Here is a 19,052-nt window from a genome sequence, read left to right as displayed (position 1 = left end):
TCTTCTATGTCCAAGTTGTTCTTTCTATTTGTTTTGTTCTTTGCCTTTTGAATGGTATCTTCCTTAGATTTCTTATTATTTTTCTTTTAATTGCCTGTCTATTTAAAAAGATGACATAAAAAGTTTGATTTGATATTCTGTGTATGTTGGTAGATTTTACCACAGTTGAAACGACTTCGGCTTTTCACTGTGAGCTTTAAGATTTTTCTCTTGGACTGCAAATTTTCTGCCCGGAGGGTATAATTCTGGCTACCAATACTCTTAGAGCACTGCAGAAGAAGAGTATCACATCTCTGCTGTTCTGAGTATCATGTCTCAAGTGTTCCCTGTCTTTTACCCTCTTCACAGATAATATATCCACCTCCAACCTACAAACAGGGTGTAGGAGGGACGTTGCCTAGCTGATCCAAGAGGACAAGGGAATTTCTGATGCAGCTTCTTAAACAAACTTGCCTGATCTTTCTCTTTCTAGTACAAACTTTACATCCACTGCTCTAGATACCTGATGTAACCAGTTCTTAAGCCTGTAGAAGATACGGGGAGAAGTGGGGAAGGTGTGTTACTCTGTTTTCTCTACTACCAGCTGAGTGTTCAAAATGCTCATATCTGACAAGTTAGGTTCACTCATTCTTCTGCTTCCTTGACTGTAGCATTTGGTTTTTATAATCTTTTCTCCCATTCCTTTGTATTTGTGATACAAATAGTCCTCTTGCTATTGTTTTGGTCAGGTTTCTAGAGTGGTAGCAGAGGAAAATATGTTTTCTAAATATGCCATCTTATGAAAATATCTTTTTTAACATATTAGTACTGTATTTTCCCCAGATGCATACATTCACTTTCTTTCCTTTATCTCCCACACATTCAGATCTTTATGTCTAGTAAGCATGGATTTACAAACCTGAAAATCCTCTGAATCTTTAAACGTTAATATATAAAATAGAACTTAATTTTCAACTGCTATCTCCCCACAAACTATCCAGAAGAGGTCTTACACATTTCATCTTAATGACTACTTTAGACCCAAAATAATTTTTATTGATAACAGTAATATGGTAATTCATTATGGTACACTGTTACCCAAGTGCTAATTAAAAGGAAAGATAGTTGAAGGATAAAGGAGGGCTTGAAAGCACATCGCACAAAAGTTCCTTCCTAATGTATTTCCTGTCTATCACACTTATTACTGCAGGGTGAGATGACAGGTTAATTATGTACTAGGCAGGAGAGCAGGTACAGAGGATGTTACAATCTCAAAAGCAAACACTTACAATCATTTTATCTAAATATAAGACAAACTTACCTTGATGAAGGACTGCATTTAGTGATTATGTGTAAGGCGACCTCCTTACCTATAGATTGCAGATGGCACCCAGTTAAATTGTACACAACAAAAACTAGTACATATGTGCTGACCCTGCAGCAGCTAACTGTGACTCATATGTAGGGAGTGTGGATATTTGAAAGTTTGCTGTTTTCTTTTACCATGGAGGGTTCTGCTTCCTCCATTTCCTTCTCAAGTCATAGTTTAACAGCAAATCTCCCACCTGGTATTTACAAATATATAATTGAAAAAATCCTATATTTATAGCTTATGTTTATTATGAAATAGTGACAATTTGTCATTTCACTTAGGGAAGATTCTTACCCCGTGAGGGAACCCTTTGCCAACATTCTGCTCTTGGCTCCTGTCCTCTCCTGTCCTGCCCTGGAACCCATCACCTGGTGACAAGAAGCTCATCTCCACGTGGGACAGCCCATTGAATCATCCGAGAGTCCTGTTAGAAAGTTCTGGTTGCCATTTCATTTTGCTTTAGGTTGAGAAAATACATCCTTGTAACTATTTTCCACTGGTGGTTGTTCTTATTTGCTGGACTTGTGCATCAGCTCTCACTGTCTTTCACAGGAAAGTTTTCTCAACTTTGAATATAGTTGATTCATTAGCCTGTTCTCAGGCTGCTAATGAAGATATACCCAACACTGGGTAATTTAAAAAGGAAAGAGCTTTAATTGACTCACAGTTCAACATAGCTGGGAGGCCTCAGGAAATTTACAGTCATGGCGTAAGGGGAAGCAAACACATTCTTCTGTACATGGTGGCAGCAAGGAGAAGTGTCAAGCAAAAGGGGGAAAAGCCCCTTATAAAATCATCAGATCTCATGAGAACTCACTATCATGAGAACAGCATGGAGGTAACCACCCCCATGATTCAATTACCTCCCACTGGTTCCTCTTACAACATGTGGGGATTATGGGAACTACAGTTCAAGATGAGATCTGGGTGGGGACAGAGTCAAACCATATCTCTTGAAAGTTTTGTTTCATCTCTTGTACCCCTAGTCAATTTATTTCATTATTTCATCTTGTCACTTTTTCCCAGAATCTTCTTTATGCCAGTTGACATTCTCTGGACGGTATGTCATGATATTCTAAATGAATAGCTATAGCAATATAATATGCCAAATGTATGACTACACAGATTAAAGTAAACCTATTAAATTTGTTATTGAGATCAGTATACTTTCCCTGGTGTATACCAAGTTGCCAATAGCTTTTCACTTTATAAGTTTATAGGAAGCATAGAGTTTTCCCTGTTTCCTCAACTCACCTATTGCTCCAAATAAATAAGACTTACCTATTTCTAATCAAAATATTTTCAGATTTTAGAAAACTGTAAGCAGCATACTTCTTTGTAATATTTTCTTTTTTTATTATACTCTAAGTTTTAGGGTACATGTGCACAACGTGCAGGTTAGTTACATATGTATACATGTGCCATGGTGGTGTGCTGCACCCATTAACTTGTCATTTAACATTAGGTATATCTCCTAATGCTTTCCCTCCCCCCTCCCCCCACCCCACAACATGCCCCCATGTGTGATGTTCCCCGTCCTGTGTCCTTGTGTTCTCATTGTTCAATTCCCACCTATAAGTGAGAACATGTGGTGTTTGGTTTTTTGTCCTTGCGATAGTTTGCCGAGAATGATGGTTTCCAGCTTCATCCATGTCCCTGCAAAGGACATGAACTCATCCTTTTTTATGGCTGCATAGTATTCCATGGTGTATATGTGCCACATTTTCTTAATCCAGTCTATCATTGTTGGACATTTGGGTTGGTTCCAAGTCTTTGCTATTGTGAATAGTGCCGCAATAAACATACATGTGCATGTGTCTTTATAGCAGCATGATTTATAATCCTTTGGGTATATACCCAGTAATGGGATTCAACATATGCAAATCAATAAACATAATCCAGCATATAAACAGAACCAATGACAAAAACCATATGATTATCTCAATAGATGCAGAAAAGGCCTTCGACAAAGTTCAACAACCTTCATGCTACAAACTCTCAATAAATCAGGTATTGATGGGATGTATCTCAAGTAATTTTTCAATGTATTTTCTCTTCGAATAATTTCAGTTCTTCTGAAAATGTGTATACTTTTCCAGTGTGGAGATTGCACTTGGTGTTTTATTTTAACTGACTCTTCTTCACTCTTTGGCACCCAGAATATGGTGAATGGCTAATAATACTTAATCCATTTTGATTTATCCATCAAATTAATATTTATAAACAAATTCAGTCTCAGGTACTGAGTTAAGCTCTGCTGCAGCACATATTAGTAAGCTAAGTAGGATCCCAATCTTTGGGGAAAGATAGAAATATAAACAAGTTGCTCTAACAGATGATAACTGCAGTGGAAGGTGTATTATAGGTATAATGCAATGACGGTGAGGCAGAATGAGTTTCCCAACTTCTCAAGCTATTCTGAATGTGCTCTGCTTTTGGTGGCCAAAATCAAACTGTGGGACCATGGTGAATTGATGTGATGCTTTGATAACTTTTCCTGACATGCCAACTTATGAATGATAATGCCACTTTTATAAGTCTACTGGTTTGTTTATATTGTTTTATTGGTAACATCAGACACTCACCTCTGAGAAAAATAGTAATAAACTGTGAAAAAAAGCCAAGTATAAATAATTTAGATTGATTAATAATTCTATAAAAAATAGAATAATGTCATTACCTGTCAGATAATCCTTGACAAAATCACAGTTCTTTGCCTCTTTCAAAATATGTTCACATTTGCAATTCTATTCAATCCTCATAGTAACAGCAAGGTAGGTAGAATAGAGATTTTGTCTCCAATGAGATGAGAAAACTGAGGAGATTTGGCTTGCTTGGCAAAAGTGGTATGACCAATGTGCAACAGACATGTGGTCTTCTGAATTTCAGCTTTTTCTTTTTTTCTTTATCTTTTCTTTTCCTTCTTTCTTTTTTTTTTTTGAGACGGAGTTTCGCTCTTTTGCCCAGGCTGGAGTGAAGTGGTACAATCTTGGCTCACTGCAACCTCTGCGCCCTGGGTTCAAGCGATTCTCCTGCCTCCCGAGTGGCTGGGATTATAGGCGCCTGCCACCATGCCCAGCTAATTTTTGTATTTTTAGTAGAGATGGGGTTTCACCATGTTGGGCAATTTGGTCTCAAACTCCTGACCTCAGGTGATCCACCCACCTTGGCCTCCCAACGTGCTAGTATTACAGGCTTGAGCCACCATGCCCAGTCTCAGCTTTTTCATTCTACAAAAAACTACACTGAAGGGTCAACCATTTTCCTGTCTCTCTGCCTGGTGTGTATATTGGAGGAGAGAAAACTTAGATGATGCTCAAAGGGGGTCCTGTGTAACTTGCAACTTTATTAGGGAATTCTCAGCACAGATCCCAAAAAGCAAAGGTATAAGAGAAGATGCCGGGCCAATCTCATTTAGACCTTTCTTGTGAAAGCTAAGCCGGTGAAACCATGTGATTGATTCTTTTTAATATGGTATTATTGTCAGGGAATAGCTTCAATATGCACCGTAAGCATTAAATGCTAAAAATAATAACAGAAATTATAGATTGTTCTGACACCAGAAGAACAGAATTATGCTTCTTAACTGCATTGCCTTTAGCCAATAAAAATACAAAATCACTTTTCTAAAAACTGTTTTCTTCTGTGCTAGATAACCAAGAGATGGCAGCATTCCATCCATCATTCAGCAACTATGTATTCCTTGCTTGAGAAATAAGATTTCCCCTTTCCCAATGAAGTGCTGAGAACACATAATAAAATTTAAAGTATGAATCTGTTTCATAATCACCCATTGTCACACAGTCATGCGGCTGTAGATTGCCTGGATCTAAGTTTGGGTGCTGATGATACAAAACTGTAAAGATTCAAATGACCCATTTTAAAATAATACATAGCATAGAGTTGGTGGTAGTGTACAAAATCCACTGAGTGATGATTTAAGAAAGAGAATGGTGATATGTGGTTCCTCCTTGGATGCACTTGAAGATTTCTATTTGCAGGTTTCCCCTTTCTGCAGATACTTGGTAACCCAAAGCAAAATGTTCTGTGTTAACAAAGTCAGGTCACTGTGTTATCCAGTTTGATATTTTGTTTGGAGTTTGGTGTTCATCGGGCAGTGGGACATTTTAGTAAATGTAACATCACAACCCACCAGTACATTCTAGTCAATGAATGGAACCATGGACATGTCATCTTTTCTAGGGAGAGGTGGAAGGAATTCTTTATTTGGAAAGATTCAGAAATTATATAAAGTTAAATATTTCACAAGTTCATGTTTCCACGGCTCAGCTTGTCATAAAAACTTTCTGGAATTTTTTCGTCATTGAGTTGTTGTTTTATGACAGAGGCCAATGAAAAGAATAATTTTGATACATTTATTACTTAAAAAGTGAACACATTTAAAGTAATGGGTATTTTGACAGTCTCCCTTTTTTTTTTTAGTAACTATATAGTTTTACTAGTTTTCAATTGTCAAACATCACAGATTTGTTATAGAATTCACTTCTCAACCAATGACCTCTGTGAAATACCTTAAACACAGTTTTGGAATGTGTAGATTCTCTAATATGTCTCATTGCTTTCTGCGTTATTGGAGGCCATTGCAGCCCCACTTGATGAGGCAATCATGAATCTGAATAGTATCTGCGTTATTTATCTTCATCTCACCCAAAGGATGACTCATTCATCCCAGAGAGTTGAACAGAGGTACCAAAAGTCACACAGCAAGTTAGTAGCAGACACAGCCATGGCTAAACTCTCGTGGTCTGACTGCCAAACCAGTGTGTTTGCTACTGAATCATAATATGTAAACAATGTTCAGAAAATAACACCTTTGGTTTTTAAGGTGAGCCAGTCACAGTCCCTTTCAGCCATTCTTAGTTACCAGCATTGGAGGTATTTGAGCCATTATTTAAAAATATATATATTTTGAGCCAAGAAAGGAGCAGTAGGAAGTGATCTCTGCAGGCAAGGGAAGGTGCTGGTGAGTTCTGGGCACACATGGAAAGGCATAGGTCCTCCCTCTATCAGAGACTGGAGGTTGAGCTGTGTGTCTGGAGGCAGGAACCTTTATCTATTGCATAAGACCCCTGAGCTCCTGTGTCTATTCACTTCTAAGAGAGAAGATCCACCAAGTAGGACCTCAGAGGGATCTCCAATTGTTTTCTGCAGATTGGGCATTTTGCCTAAGTCTAACTGAGAGGTTTGAAAGGATGAATACATTTTTCCCCATTGGAGAGCCAAAGCTCTTATTGCTCCTTCCTTTGCTCAAAATAATATTCTTTCAAATAACGGCTCAAGTACCTCCAAAGTTACACACAGATCAAGGCCTAGGTACAGACTTGCTGAAAGTGTTCCAGTTACTGCTGCAGCCAGAGACTGGGAGGCCTTGAAGGATGGCTCCTCTCTGGCTGATAATCAAATGAACTAAATCTCCCCTTCAGCTTCTTCCTTCAGGGCAACAATGCCCCAGGTGGCAGATTCCCAGAGATGTGGGGTTTTTATTGACGAGGCACAGTCTTATCTCTTTGGTTTCCACGGATGTCCCTTTAAAGTGGATCCAGGGCCCTGGAATAAGCAGAAAAATCTTGAACAAGGAAATGTCTCAATGACTTCTCCAAGGCTCTTTTTCCTACACATAAGAAAGCCTTCATGGGGTCTGATTATCCAAAGGCCTGCATAAGAGGGCCAAGTTCTCCTTCTCTCAAGGTCCAAATTAGAAAGAAAAAAAAATAGGAGAAATTATTGATAATAATGACAGTCTTTTGTTATGTGTCAGATATGATTCTGAGTGCTTTTCATATGTTAATATTTATTTTCTACACTCATCCTATGCAACTGCTACCATTATTACCTCCATTTTGCAGAGGAAACTGAATCTCAGAGAGGTTAAACAACTTCTTGAGGTCACACAGGTAGTAGGCGCTGAGACTGGAATTTGATCCCAGGGAGACTGACTCCAGCTGTTTACTCTTAACTATACCTTACTGTCTCTGTGCCTATTTTCACCCCATCATGGTTAGTATTTTCTTTTTCTCTTTAGAAAGTCAAACCATAGCTAGTTGTGGTGTGACCTGTCTATTTTTATCTGTATTTCCAGAGAACACGAAGGCAATCAGGGTGGGAGACTTGAAAGCAGGAATGTTTATTCCTGGCTGGGAAATATACAGTTTCCCTGATATGACCATAGATGGTGCTCAACCCTGAGGACAGCGGCCTCCTGGTTATAGGGTTCCTTCAGATAGCTCCAGTTAATCTGCTGAGCATATAAAGATGGTACAGATCAGACCCAGGCACTGATGTGGAAAGGTGATTCGCCATGCCTTGCCTTCAAGTGAGACAGATCTCATAGGCGTTAATTTTTCAACAAGCCCCAGAGTCATTTTGGGCAGATTTTACCTGCTTGTGTCCATCAGGTTTATCTCTCTTTCCTCTACTGCTGGAAACAGAAACATGACTTTGATTTACACTTCTCACAGAAAGCAAACTTTTCAGCCATTGGTTTCCAAAGTGCTTCCTATGGAAAAAAGGGAGGAAAAAAGCAGCCTAGTGGAACTTTTCTTCCAAAGACTTTTCTCCACCTCTCGCCTTGTTGAATAGATAAATTTAGATGGCAATACATCTCTAGCTTCTGCTTTAACCTCTGGAGCTGCTCACCACTTTCCGGCTTCCATAGTTTCGAGCCATCCTCCATTTCAAGGTCTCTACTTGTCAATTTTCTCCATAGAATTGAGTTCTCTGAATACTTGTTCATAAATCCTTTAATTGAAGAAGCTTGCTGTGGTGAATTTTACATTCTCTCTATTTCAATTGTTGATCTTGTTTGGAGAGCCTCAGAAAGAACCAGTGCCCCCTGACCTTTCATTTAGCAACACAATTTATCCTAAAATAGGTAAAACAATTTGCAAGAGAAAACTTTCCTACTGTTCTAAGCTTCCGAAGAATAGGAAACAATTTATAGTAGAAGTTTGATAAAAGTCTTAGGAATCCCTCAATTACTGAATGTGGGTGAAACAATAGAAAATAATGAAATTGTAGGACTAAAGAGCAGAAGCCTCAGACCTGGACAAGAGTCAGGATGATTAAAGGCATTGGGGCAAATGGCCAGGCCATAAATACACTGCCTACCTTCCTTATTTCTGAGTCTTTGGATTCAGGGTAGCTTTCACTCATGTTCCTTGCTATACATTGATGTACAGATAAAATTGAACATTTAAGTCAATCAAGTTTGTTTCTAAGATCTATTTACTTTCTTGGTCATTATAGGGGTTTGGTTGTAAGTTTTACTATCTCTTAGTAGCAATATCCACTGGCTAGAGGAATGTATCCATTGTTAGTTTCCATTATCTTGTAGGTGACTGTATTTACCCCTTCCTGAAAGAAGATGATAACAGGACCCCTCTATTAGACCATATGCTTCATTATAATAAAAGAGTTGTATCATTTATTGACTCAGTTGTAAACCAAGAACTATACTAAGAATTGTAACCATATTATCTCATTTAAACTGAAAAATAACCCTATTAGGCATTTTTAGTTATCCTCGTTTTACAGGTGAAAAACCAAAGGTTTAGCAAGATGAAGAAATTTGCCTAAAGTCACATTGCTAGTAAATGGTAGAGCAAAGATTGAATCTGAGATGTCTGACTATGAAAGCTGCAGTAGAAACAATTAGCCTCTTTCAGTGTCTCCTTAGGGCTTTAATTTTGTCTCTTAGTGCGGGCCCTTGTGACTTATCCTTTATATCCTTGGAGCCTGAAACATAGAAGGTGCATGGGAGACAATGATGTTGACAGATTAGATTTGATGGCTCTTTTCTGATTTACCTGATGTGTAGTTACGAACAAAGTAGGTTTTAGAATACATTCTGCTCTTTTAACTCTGATCACCAAGATCTCATACCACATTTGTGCCTCTCTATATTTTTTTGTGTGTGTAAACTATAAACTCCCTAGGAGTAGGAATTATTTTTGCTTCATTTCTCAACTAAGTTCTTTGAATAGGGATAATCTTTTATCCCTATTTATCTATTATATATATATATACACACACACACACATATAAAATATAATAATATGTATTATTTATGTGTATATATACAAATAACATTAAAGTGCAATATATTATATATATTATACATATGTTACTGATTTAATGGTGACATTGACCCAATAGAAACATCAAAACAATGGAAACATCAAAAAAGATGACATCAACATGGAGAATGAGGCATGCCTTGCACTGTCACAAAAAGTCACCTGAGGCCGACCTGTTCAGCTAGAAAGAGTGATCCGCCTTATGCTTCCATTTTGCCCGTACTTTGCCTCTCCCAGTACCCAGTACCTTTCTCAGTGTATTCTACAGTAATTGTGCCTATTCCATTTTCTGTCTTTCTCGTTGGACCATGATCTCCAGAAAGGCAAGTACTGTAGAACCCAGCTCCTGATTGCTCATTCCACATTTGAGGAATGATTGAATGTACCTATCTGTGGTTATCTACAACTTCAGATGCCAAGTACTCTGCATGAGTTATTTGGACTGGATGAACTAAAGCACAATCCCGAGGCTCAGTGATGGCAAACATGAGGAAGATTTTTGGAAATAGATAACGATATGCTAAGTGGTATTCTCAGTAACAACAACAAAACAGAATGAACTTAGTCCTGTGTGGAAGAGATTGAATGCTCATTCTTCTAATCAATTCTTAGAAGCAGCAATTAGAAAACAGGCCAAAAATCATGCCTATGATGATGACATAGAAATTATCCAAAGGCACATAAACATGATGAAGACACAGCGTGTGAGTGAGTTTTGAGGCCCCAAGTGAAGGTCACCATCACCAGAGGTAAAAGATGTAAACCGAGTTTCACAGAGACTAACAGCTGAGTCATTTACTTGATTCCTGGAATACAGCAATTCAGAGAAAAGCTGGAGGATGCTCTTTTGTTTTCAAGGTAACAGTAGATAAAGGGTTTAATAGGGCTTTCTCCGTCTATATGCAATCTAGTCAGGCTGCGAGTGGCTTTTCTCCTGTAACACAGATCCCTGCAGAAACTGACTGCTGGCTTAGAAATGGCAGCACCAGAAAAAAAAAGCTGCTGGAGGCTGAATAATTATTTCATGTCTGATCCCTAGGTCTAATACCTCGTGAGTGAAGCAAACCCTTTAGTAAAACAAATACCCACATTATGCCTATAGGAGCAAAGAGACAAACAAGAAGAGGCAGCCAATTCTGTTGCTGAGGCAGGCGCCAGTGAGGATTGCCAGAGGGCATCTGCATGGCTAGCAACAAAGCCTGTCTCCGTCTGTGAAATGGGGTGCACTGCTAGCTGCCTGAGCTGGCTCCTGCAAGGACACCACTGTAGGGGATATTAGGACAGCTCTGGCTCGAGCGTAGACGTGATGTTTGCTAAATTGATTTCCATTTTTACTAACTGAAAACTAGTCGCTAAAGGGAGAGTGATTTCCGGGTGCCATATGGGGACATGGATATTTTCTAATTTAGTGGCTTGAATATTACGTGTTCATCTTTGTATTAAGACATTTTATTATAATTATATATACTGCCCCTGGCTGAAACAAACAGAGCTATTTGTTGAAAGGTTAAATGAGGAGAGTTGATGACTTCGCTCATGCTTGGGGAATCAAAAGAGATATGACACCCGCATTATGTCAATTATGTTCCAGGAAGCACAGCATGTCAGGAAAGAGCAAGGTCTGCACTGTTGATCAAAGGAGAGTGATAAACTCAGATCTCATTTACAACCTTAGCATCGTGTCCTGACAGAGCTGGAAAGACCTTCAACATCATTTAGTCAAAACCTTTCATTTTAGAAATCGAGGGCCCGGAAAAGGGAAATGACTATCCCAAGATCACACATCCATAGGCAGACTCAAGAATATTCCAGGTTTTTGAAACCTAGTCTTGTGAGCTCTCCACTTAATCCCATTACTTTGCCTCTTCCCTCCAGGTAGCTGTGGTTCGTTTGTTGGATGTGACAGTGATTACAGTGATTGAAAAAACTTTGTTTCTTTTCTAAAACACATATTTTAGAAAAGCTTTCAAAAATAGAAAATACGCATATATATATATATAATTTTCAAGAAAAAAGAACAGAGTCAATACCCTACTACTTAGGAGGATGTGGTTGATACAGCATTTGTGTAGTACAAGCAATCAAAAATGTTTCACCTGCACTACAGCTGAGTTTCCAAAAGTCATTTAGCCCTTGTTACGATCTGAATGTTTGCGTCTCCCCAAAATTCATGTGTTGAAATGCAATCTCCAGCATAATGCTGGGAGGTGGGTCCTGTGGAAGATGATTAGATCATGAGTGACTTTTCCCTTATGAATAGAATGAATGCTCTTATAAAAGAAGCCTAAGGGACTTTGTTTGCCCCTTCCACCATGTGAGGACACAGCTAGAAGGCACCATCTTTGAAGCAGAGAGTTAGCCTGAAGTATTTTGTTATAGATACTTCTTGTCTTGTTCTCTGAACTTCTGAGAAGCAGAAGCTATTTTAAAGCCAACTTCTTAATATCAATGTATCTATTCAGGTTAAATTCTTACAGATATATATGAAACTCTCTCCCTTCTCCCTCTCTCTCTCACACACACATGCACACGTGCATGCCACCAAATTAAATATGAGGTGTTATTCGACAATTGCTAAATAACGAATTCACTAAATACTACAGAATTTAAGCAAGTGGATGCATTTCTTACCCTTGGAAAGATTTCTTAGAGTTGGTGGGACTTGAATTGGATGTTGAAAGATGAGAAAATTTCTACAATAAAAGAAGAAAGAAGGAACCATTTCAAGGGAGAGAACAAGATGTGGGACTGAGCATGATATATGAGTGACGGGGTGGTGCTGGGGTTATGAAAAGTGATTGGGGTTGGTTGCACTGGCCTCAGAGGCACATACACAGGCAGAAGTGAAGTATGTTTTCAGGGAAGCTCAGTAGGTTACAATTATAGAGAAGACGCACTAAGATAACACACTCAAAAGTTGAAACTCAATACTATGTGTAGGTACATTGAGGTGATGCGTACGATTAGTTGTTTTCAAGAATTAAACTAAACTAGATTTTATGTAAAATACAATAATTCTCTTTCATTAGTGACTTAGAGAGGGAGCTCTCTCTTCCCCAACTCCCACATCCATCTGGCCCCAACCTTATTCCCTGCCAATCTAAGTCAAATTTAAAGTAAGGAACAAAAAAATCTGTAATTGAAGTTGTCTATTTTTGCTAGTTATGTCTATCTCCTCAATGCTGCTTATGATTAAATCAAATGTCCCAATAACTGCTAATGGTAACAATTTAAATGAAAACTTTTTAGTTTTATTCAACATATAATTGGCAAATACTTATTATTAAGTCTTAATGTGTGCCTGAAATTGGGCTGGTGTCCGAGACTTGGAGAACAATAACAAAATAAGCTCTCAGTTCTCAAGCAGCTTGAAATCAACTAGGGGAACTTAATGCTGGAAAATATTCTAGATGTGCTTTCAGAGATCTGTTCAGTGAAACTTGGCACATAGGAATCATTTAATACACGTTTGGTGAATTGACAACCCCTCATCTTGTGCCCTAGATCCCATTCCTTCTCACCTTTTCGAGGACTTTGACTTTTCCGCTCCCCAACATACGTGATGTTCCCTCTTCAATAGGGTCATTCCCATTAGTAGGTAAACACGGTATCATCATTCCTATCTGAAAAATAAAATATAGTCAGCAAAAACCTCTTTTGACCCCACGTCCCCCTCCAACTCTTGTCACTCCCCCTACTCCCTGCCCCTTTTATACTCATGTCTGCTTTTTCAGTGAGCATCCTCACATGAGTTTATTCCAACGAGGCTCCTTCATCCAGTCCACATTACTTTATCGACACCACAGTTATAAGGAGCACTGGTGATCGCTTTGCCGCCAGTCCAAGTTACTTCTCTCTTCGTATTTTACTTTATCCCTCAATAACATTAGCAAACAAACTCCTGTCTTCTCGGAGTTGGGTTTTTCTCTTGGCATCATGGCACTAGATACGCCTGGTTTTCCTCTTCATTCTTCAATGCCGGCTTCTCCCACTCTGCTCAATCTGTCTTATCTCCTGCTTTTCTCTCTCTTTGCGTTATCCCTAGGTGATATAACTGACATCCTGGTTTTAATTACTATCTCTATGCCAGTGACCCTCAAACTGTATCTCTAGTTCTTATTATTCCCCAACAATCCAAGTGTGAATATCCTTCCAGGTGAATGTCATGTGGGTGTTTCAACTTTAACAAGACAGGTGTAATTTTCTCAATTTCCCAGCCCAGCTTTGCTCCTACATCAATTCTCTACATCTCTCTTTTTGGTGTTACCATATACCTAGTTTCCCAAGCCAAAGCTCAAAATTTTCACTTGGTTCTTCTTTTTTCTCAATTCTTACATCCAATTCATGAGTAAAAACTATAGATTCTACCTATAGTCAGGCCTAACATTATTAAGTTTTCTTCCTTTTATATACCCCCTAGCAAAACCACTGCAACTTCTAACTCAGTCTAATGCAATAGCTGAATTTCCTATTTCTCTTTTTACCTATTTACAAAGTGTTCCATAACATACTCAGAATTATCCTTTACATATGTAAATCAGACCATATTCATTTCCTACATAAGACCCACTAATGGCTTCCCAACACACCTAAAATTAAAATTCCTTACTCTGCCTTATAAAGCCTAAGATGATTGGTTCCTAGTTACTATTCCAGCTGCTGCTTATACTCACTCTGTGGTATGCAAAAAAATACTCAATAACAGGCTCTCTGAATGGGAGTTGAGGGTTGGGGAAAAAGAGGGAGTCCTGATTCACAGTGTTTGCCAATTTCTCAGGTATGAATATTCCTACCATAGTCAATTATAAGCTACCAACGTTATATCAATTGGCTTACAAAATCCCTGAAAATGCAACAATTGTCTCTCACTAGGAATAAAAACCAGCCAGCACCTTGTATAAACCTTCATCACAATGCTCTAGCTACCCTGATCTTCATTTATTTCCTCAAAAACATGATTCAAGTACCTGTTTTAGCCCATGGATCCCATTTTTCCCTCTGCCTGAAATCCTCTTCCTCTTGATTATAATACAGAACAAGAACCATTCTTGCTATTTGGGTCTTATCTAAGTGTAGAGACTCCTCATTGAGGTCATCTTCGACTATCCCATATAGTTACCATTTAGTCATTCTCTAGTACATGCTCCAACAGTAACTCTCTCCATAAGACCCGAAGCTGTCTGGCTTTCACCTAATGTGTATATTTATTTATATTCTGTTTGCCTCAGTATAATTTAATCTCCATGATTGCAGGGTCCTTGTTGATCATGTTCACAGCTGTATCCCCAGTGCCGAGAGCAGTGCCTAACACACACCAGATGCTCAATTTGAAAAACATTTCTAGCACAATTGATCTCTGCTTGCTTACATGGTCTTTCTAATAACCATAAAGTCAATTTTCCCAAACACAACTTGCCTTCCTCCTGGTCTGCCATTTTGAACTCCCACATTTCCTAGCCTGCAATGCTGTACCTGTCTCTCTGCTCTTCAAATGTTAAAATCTCTTTACCCTAAAAGGCTACAGTCATGTCTTTTTGTTAAAATAAATTTTTTATGGTCATTCCAGGCCATGGATTCCTTCACCTTTGAAGGCCAGCAGTACATTTTAACTGCATAGGTGTCTGGTAATTAATTGCTAATGTACTGCCCAGTGACACCCTCAGTTACTCTCTTCTCTTGTGATTTATTACTTTTATTTTCATTTAATGTTTTCAATGCCCATATCATCTTTCTGCCATTTGACTCTGAGCTTCTATAGGTCCACTCCAGGTGTGTACTTCCATCCATGTCCACTAAGATTCTTGGAGCCATTACATGAACACAGTGCATGTTTAGTAAGTGTCCGAGAGTTGGATTTGCTTTATGGATCTCCTTTTATTTTCCTTTATAGGAGCATGCTCTATTCTTCTTTACTTTGGTTTGTGTCCTGGGAAACTGACATGTATGCACTTCATTAAAGAGCTCTCATCCTTTCTGGCTGTGATGAGGTTGAGCCAAGGGAGAGCAGGAGTTCAGGATCTGGTGGGAGAAAGGAGAGTGAGGTCAGAGTATGCATTTCTCCTGGCCCTTCCCCTCCCTGCAGGGTTATAGTGAGTTTGCTTTACCTTTTGTTGTAAAGCATCAACTTTCATCAGGTAATGTATCTACATAGCACTCGCTCTCTCTCTGGCTCCAGGGGCCACTTCCTCTTCTCAATCCTTCAAGTCTAAGGGTGGTTACTAGACCTGTGGTATGTCACCATTCCTTGGAATTTCTGTACACATTGCTTATGCCTTTATAAGTAGTCTCTTTATTGAACTCTTCTCAATTTACCCAATTTGAGGGTGTCTCCTGTTTCCTGCTAAATCCCACAATAATTTCTCCCCTTTACACAGAAGCTGACCCATTCTTTAGTACATAGCTTGGGTCCTACCTCTGCTTGAAGCTTTCTCTATTTACTTCTGATAGAAATGAGGCTCAACAAATTTTAGCTCAATTGTATTTGGCCAAGTTATGTTTTTATAAATTCCAGTCCCCCTGTCTGTGACAAGGAAATTCCTGCCTCTGATAGGAATTACATTTCTTGAAAACAGAGATGTGAATATACACCCAAAAATCTCTTTCCTCTAGCTTCATCACCATTATCCCATGATGAGCTACCATCGTCTCTCACCTGGCTTGTGCCCATTCCAGAGGCCTTTCTAATTAATTGAGCTGCATCTTTTCTGGATCTTCTCACATCTGTCTATGTTCCATGGTCAGTGTGTTAGTCCATTCTTGCATTCATATAAAGAAATAGCTGGGAGTGGGTAATTTACAAAGAGGTTTAATTGACTCACAGTTCTGCAGGCTGTACAGGAAGCATAGCAGCATCTGCTTCTGGGGAGGCCTCAAGAGGCTTCCAATCATTGTGGGAGGGGAAGAGGGATCAGTGACATCACATGACAAGAGCAGAAGCAAGAGAGAGAGGCGGGGAAGGTGCTATACACTTTTAAATGACTAGATCTCATGAGAACTCACTCACTATTGCAAGGGAATGGTGCTCAACTATTCATGAGAAATCCGCCCCCATGATCCGATCACCTCTCAGCAGGCCCCACCTCCAACATTGTGGATTACATATCAGCACGAGATTTGTATGGGACATTCAAACCACCTTAGTCAGGGTGATGCCTAAAACATTCAAATCTGATCACACTTCACCACTCATATCCCAGACACACATGCACAGAGACATTCCATGCATGTCCATTAACAGCCCTTCCACACTCTGAAAAAAACAAAATGCCTGAACTTGATTCACAAGGTGTCTCATACTCTGGTCATCACCTAATTCACCAGCTCCCTCTCACACTATAGCTCTTGGCTCTTTCCAGTTCAGTGACACTGGCTTTCTTTCAATGTCCCAGATGCCCCATATCCCCTCCTTTCATGGAGCATCTGATATGCAGCCTCCACTCCCTGGAATGTTCTTTCTTCCTCTCTTCCTCAGTTAACTTGTTCTTATCTCCAGATCTCATCTTAAGTGTCATTTTTCTCCAGGAAGTATTCCTGACTTTTATAACTGGGTCATATTTCCTTATTTCCAAGTTTCTTCTCTTCATAGCAATCATCACAGTTGCAACTTTGCATTTGTTTGAGTGATTACTGATTTGTCTGTATCTTCCACCAGCTCACAAACTTCACAAACACAGAGTCCAGGTTTGCTCACTCTTGGCCTACAGTGCTGGGTAGTACTGGGCACTCAATAAATATTTGCTGGACAAACATACGATTCTGACCCAGTGGTAATGGATGCCTCATATCTACTGAATTTCTTCACAATTAAATTTGTTATTCTTCTGAAAAGTATTTCTATTTTAATCAGATAAGTAGACAAATCACCATGACAAAAAAGAATAAGTTATTATAAAAGTACGTAAATATTTGGGGTTCCTTATAAAGCAGTGGTAAATGCAGATAAGTAAAAGAAAAAATCCAGAGATAAGTACTGTTAATATATTGGTGTATGTTATTCAAGAATATATTTCTATGTTATTCAGGAGTCCTTTGGATATAAGCAACAGTAAGTGAACTAACAGAGGTCAGATAAGAAGTGAATTTATTGGCAGGACATCTAGTAAGGTCACATAATCAAAGGAGAAGCTGATATTTGAATTACAGGAAGTCTGGGAGAGTAATTGGAACGCAAGTTTGAAACTCCATTAGAAGTCTTGCTTTCTGCATCTCTGACTATCCTTTCTCTCTGGGTGCCAACATTATTATTTCTTTCTGTAGTACAGCTTCATCCATGTGGGGTAATTTTGATTCTGGAGTAGAAAATACTTTTCCATTTCCAATTTGAAAATAATTATGAATCTGGGAAAAAAATATTGTTGGTCTTATTAACTTGATTTTGATCCTGAAAAAGAGTGTCGGCACCATATAAGAATGTGGTTGGATGGGCCGGGTGCAGTGGCTCACACCTGTAATCCCAGCACTTTGGGGGGCCGAGACGGGCAGATCATGAGGTCAGGAGATCGAGACCAGCCTGGGTAACACAGTGAAACCCCGTCTCTACTAAAAATACAAAAAATTAGCCGGGCGTGGTGGTGGGCGCCTGTAGTCCCAGCTGCTCGGGAGGCTGAGGCAGGAGAATGGCATGAACCCGGGAGGCAGAGCTTGCAGTGAGCTGAGATCACGCTACTGCACTCCAGCCTGGGCGACAGAGCGAGACTCTGTCTCAAAAAAAAAAAAAAAAAAAAAAAAAGACTATGGTTGGACCCGGGGGAGAAACAATTACAAAAATAATACAAGTTTGAGGAAGGTTGGTAAGAGGTATCCATCACAATATGTGTGCAGTGTGTATGTGTGTGCATGCGTGTGTGTGTATGTGTGTGTGCTAGGCACATTGTTTCCTAGCCTCTTACCTCATGCAATGATATATCATGACCATCTTTAAAAGGATGGCGCTGAAACTGTAGCATTTCTGTCATCCTGACACGCTTGACAAAAGCAGAGCTTGGCCTGTGCTTGGCAGGAGAGAGAGTTTTGCTCGGCCTTTTCATTCTTTCAGTGGAAGCACCACTGAGAAATGAAAAGTAGAGGCGAGGAAACCACAGGGCAAAGGAGGAGGCCTAGAGAGAGACTGAGCAAAAAGATCCTGGATTTAGGCCACAAGGAGGGAGGAAAAGTCATTCAAAGAAAAGGCAAGCAGACCAAATGAGCTCATTTCTGAGAGAGGAAATGGGAGTTAATGAATAAAGATAGAACTAGAAATCTAAGGAGATAATTGGCCTTACTAGATATAGGGTCTCTTGCCAGAACAGTACATCCTCAAAATGCTAATTCAGAGCCCCAGAAGATTGGAGTAGCATTAGATCAGAACAGACTCATCAGACCTATTTGCAGGAAAGTCAGGAGGGCTTGGAGAACAGGGCTATAAGTCGGCATCTGAAGCAGGAGAAGGAAGATATATGTCACTCATTTTCCCTGGCCTGGCCTCTTCCTGAAATCTCTTGGGCTTGGCTGCTCCTCTCCCTTGCTCTGCACACAGGTGGAGGTGGAAGATGAGGCCCCTCCCAGTGGTATCTACTGAAGATGTGTCCTTCCATCCTGAGGCGGCTGTGCTGCCAGAGCTGTGCGTC

The sequence above is a fragment of the Gorilla gorilla genome, chromosome 12 (assembly GCF_029281585.2).
Source record: "Gorilla gorilla gorilla isolate KB3781 chromosome 12, NHGRI_mGorGor1-v2.1_pri, whole genome shotgun sequence".
In the NCBI taxonomy this organism is placed as follows: Eukaryota; Metazoa; Chordata; class Mammalia; order Primates; family Hominidae; genus Gorilla; species Gorilla gorilla.
The sequence above is the reverse complement of the archived record's forward strand: the minus strand, read 5'-3'. Positions refer to the sequence as shown.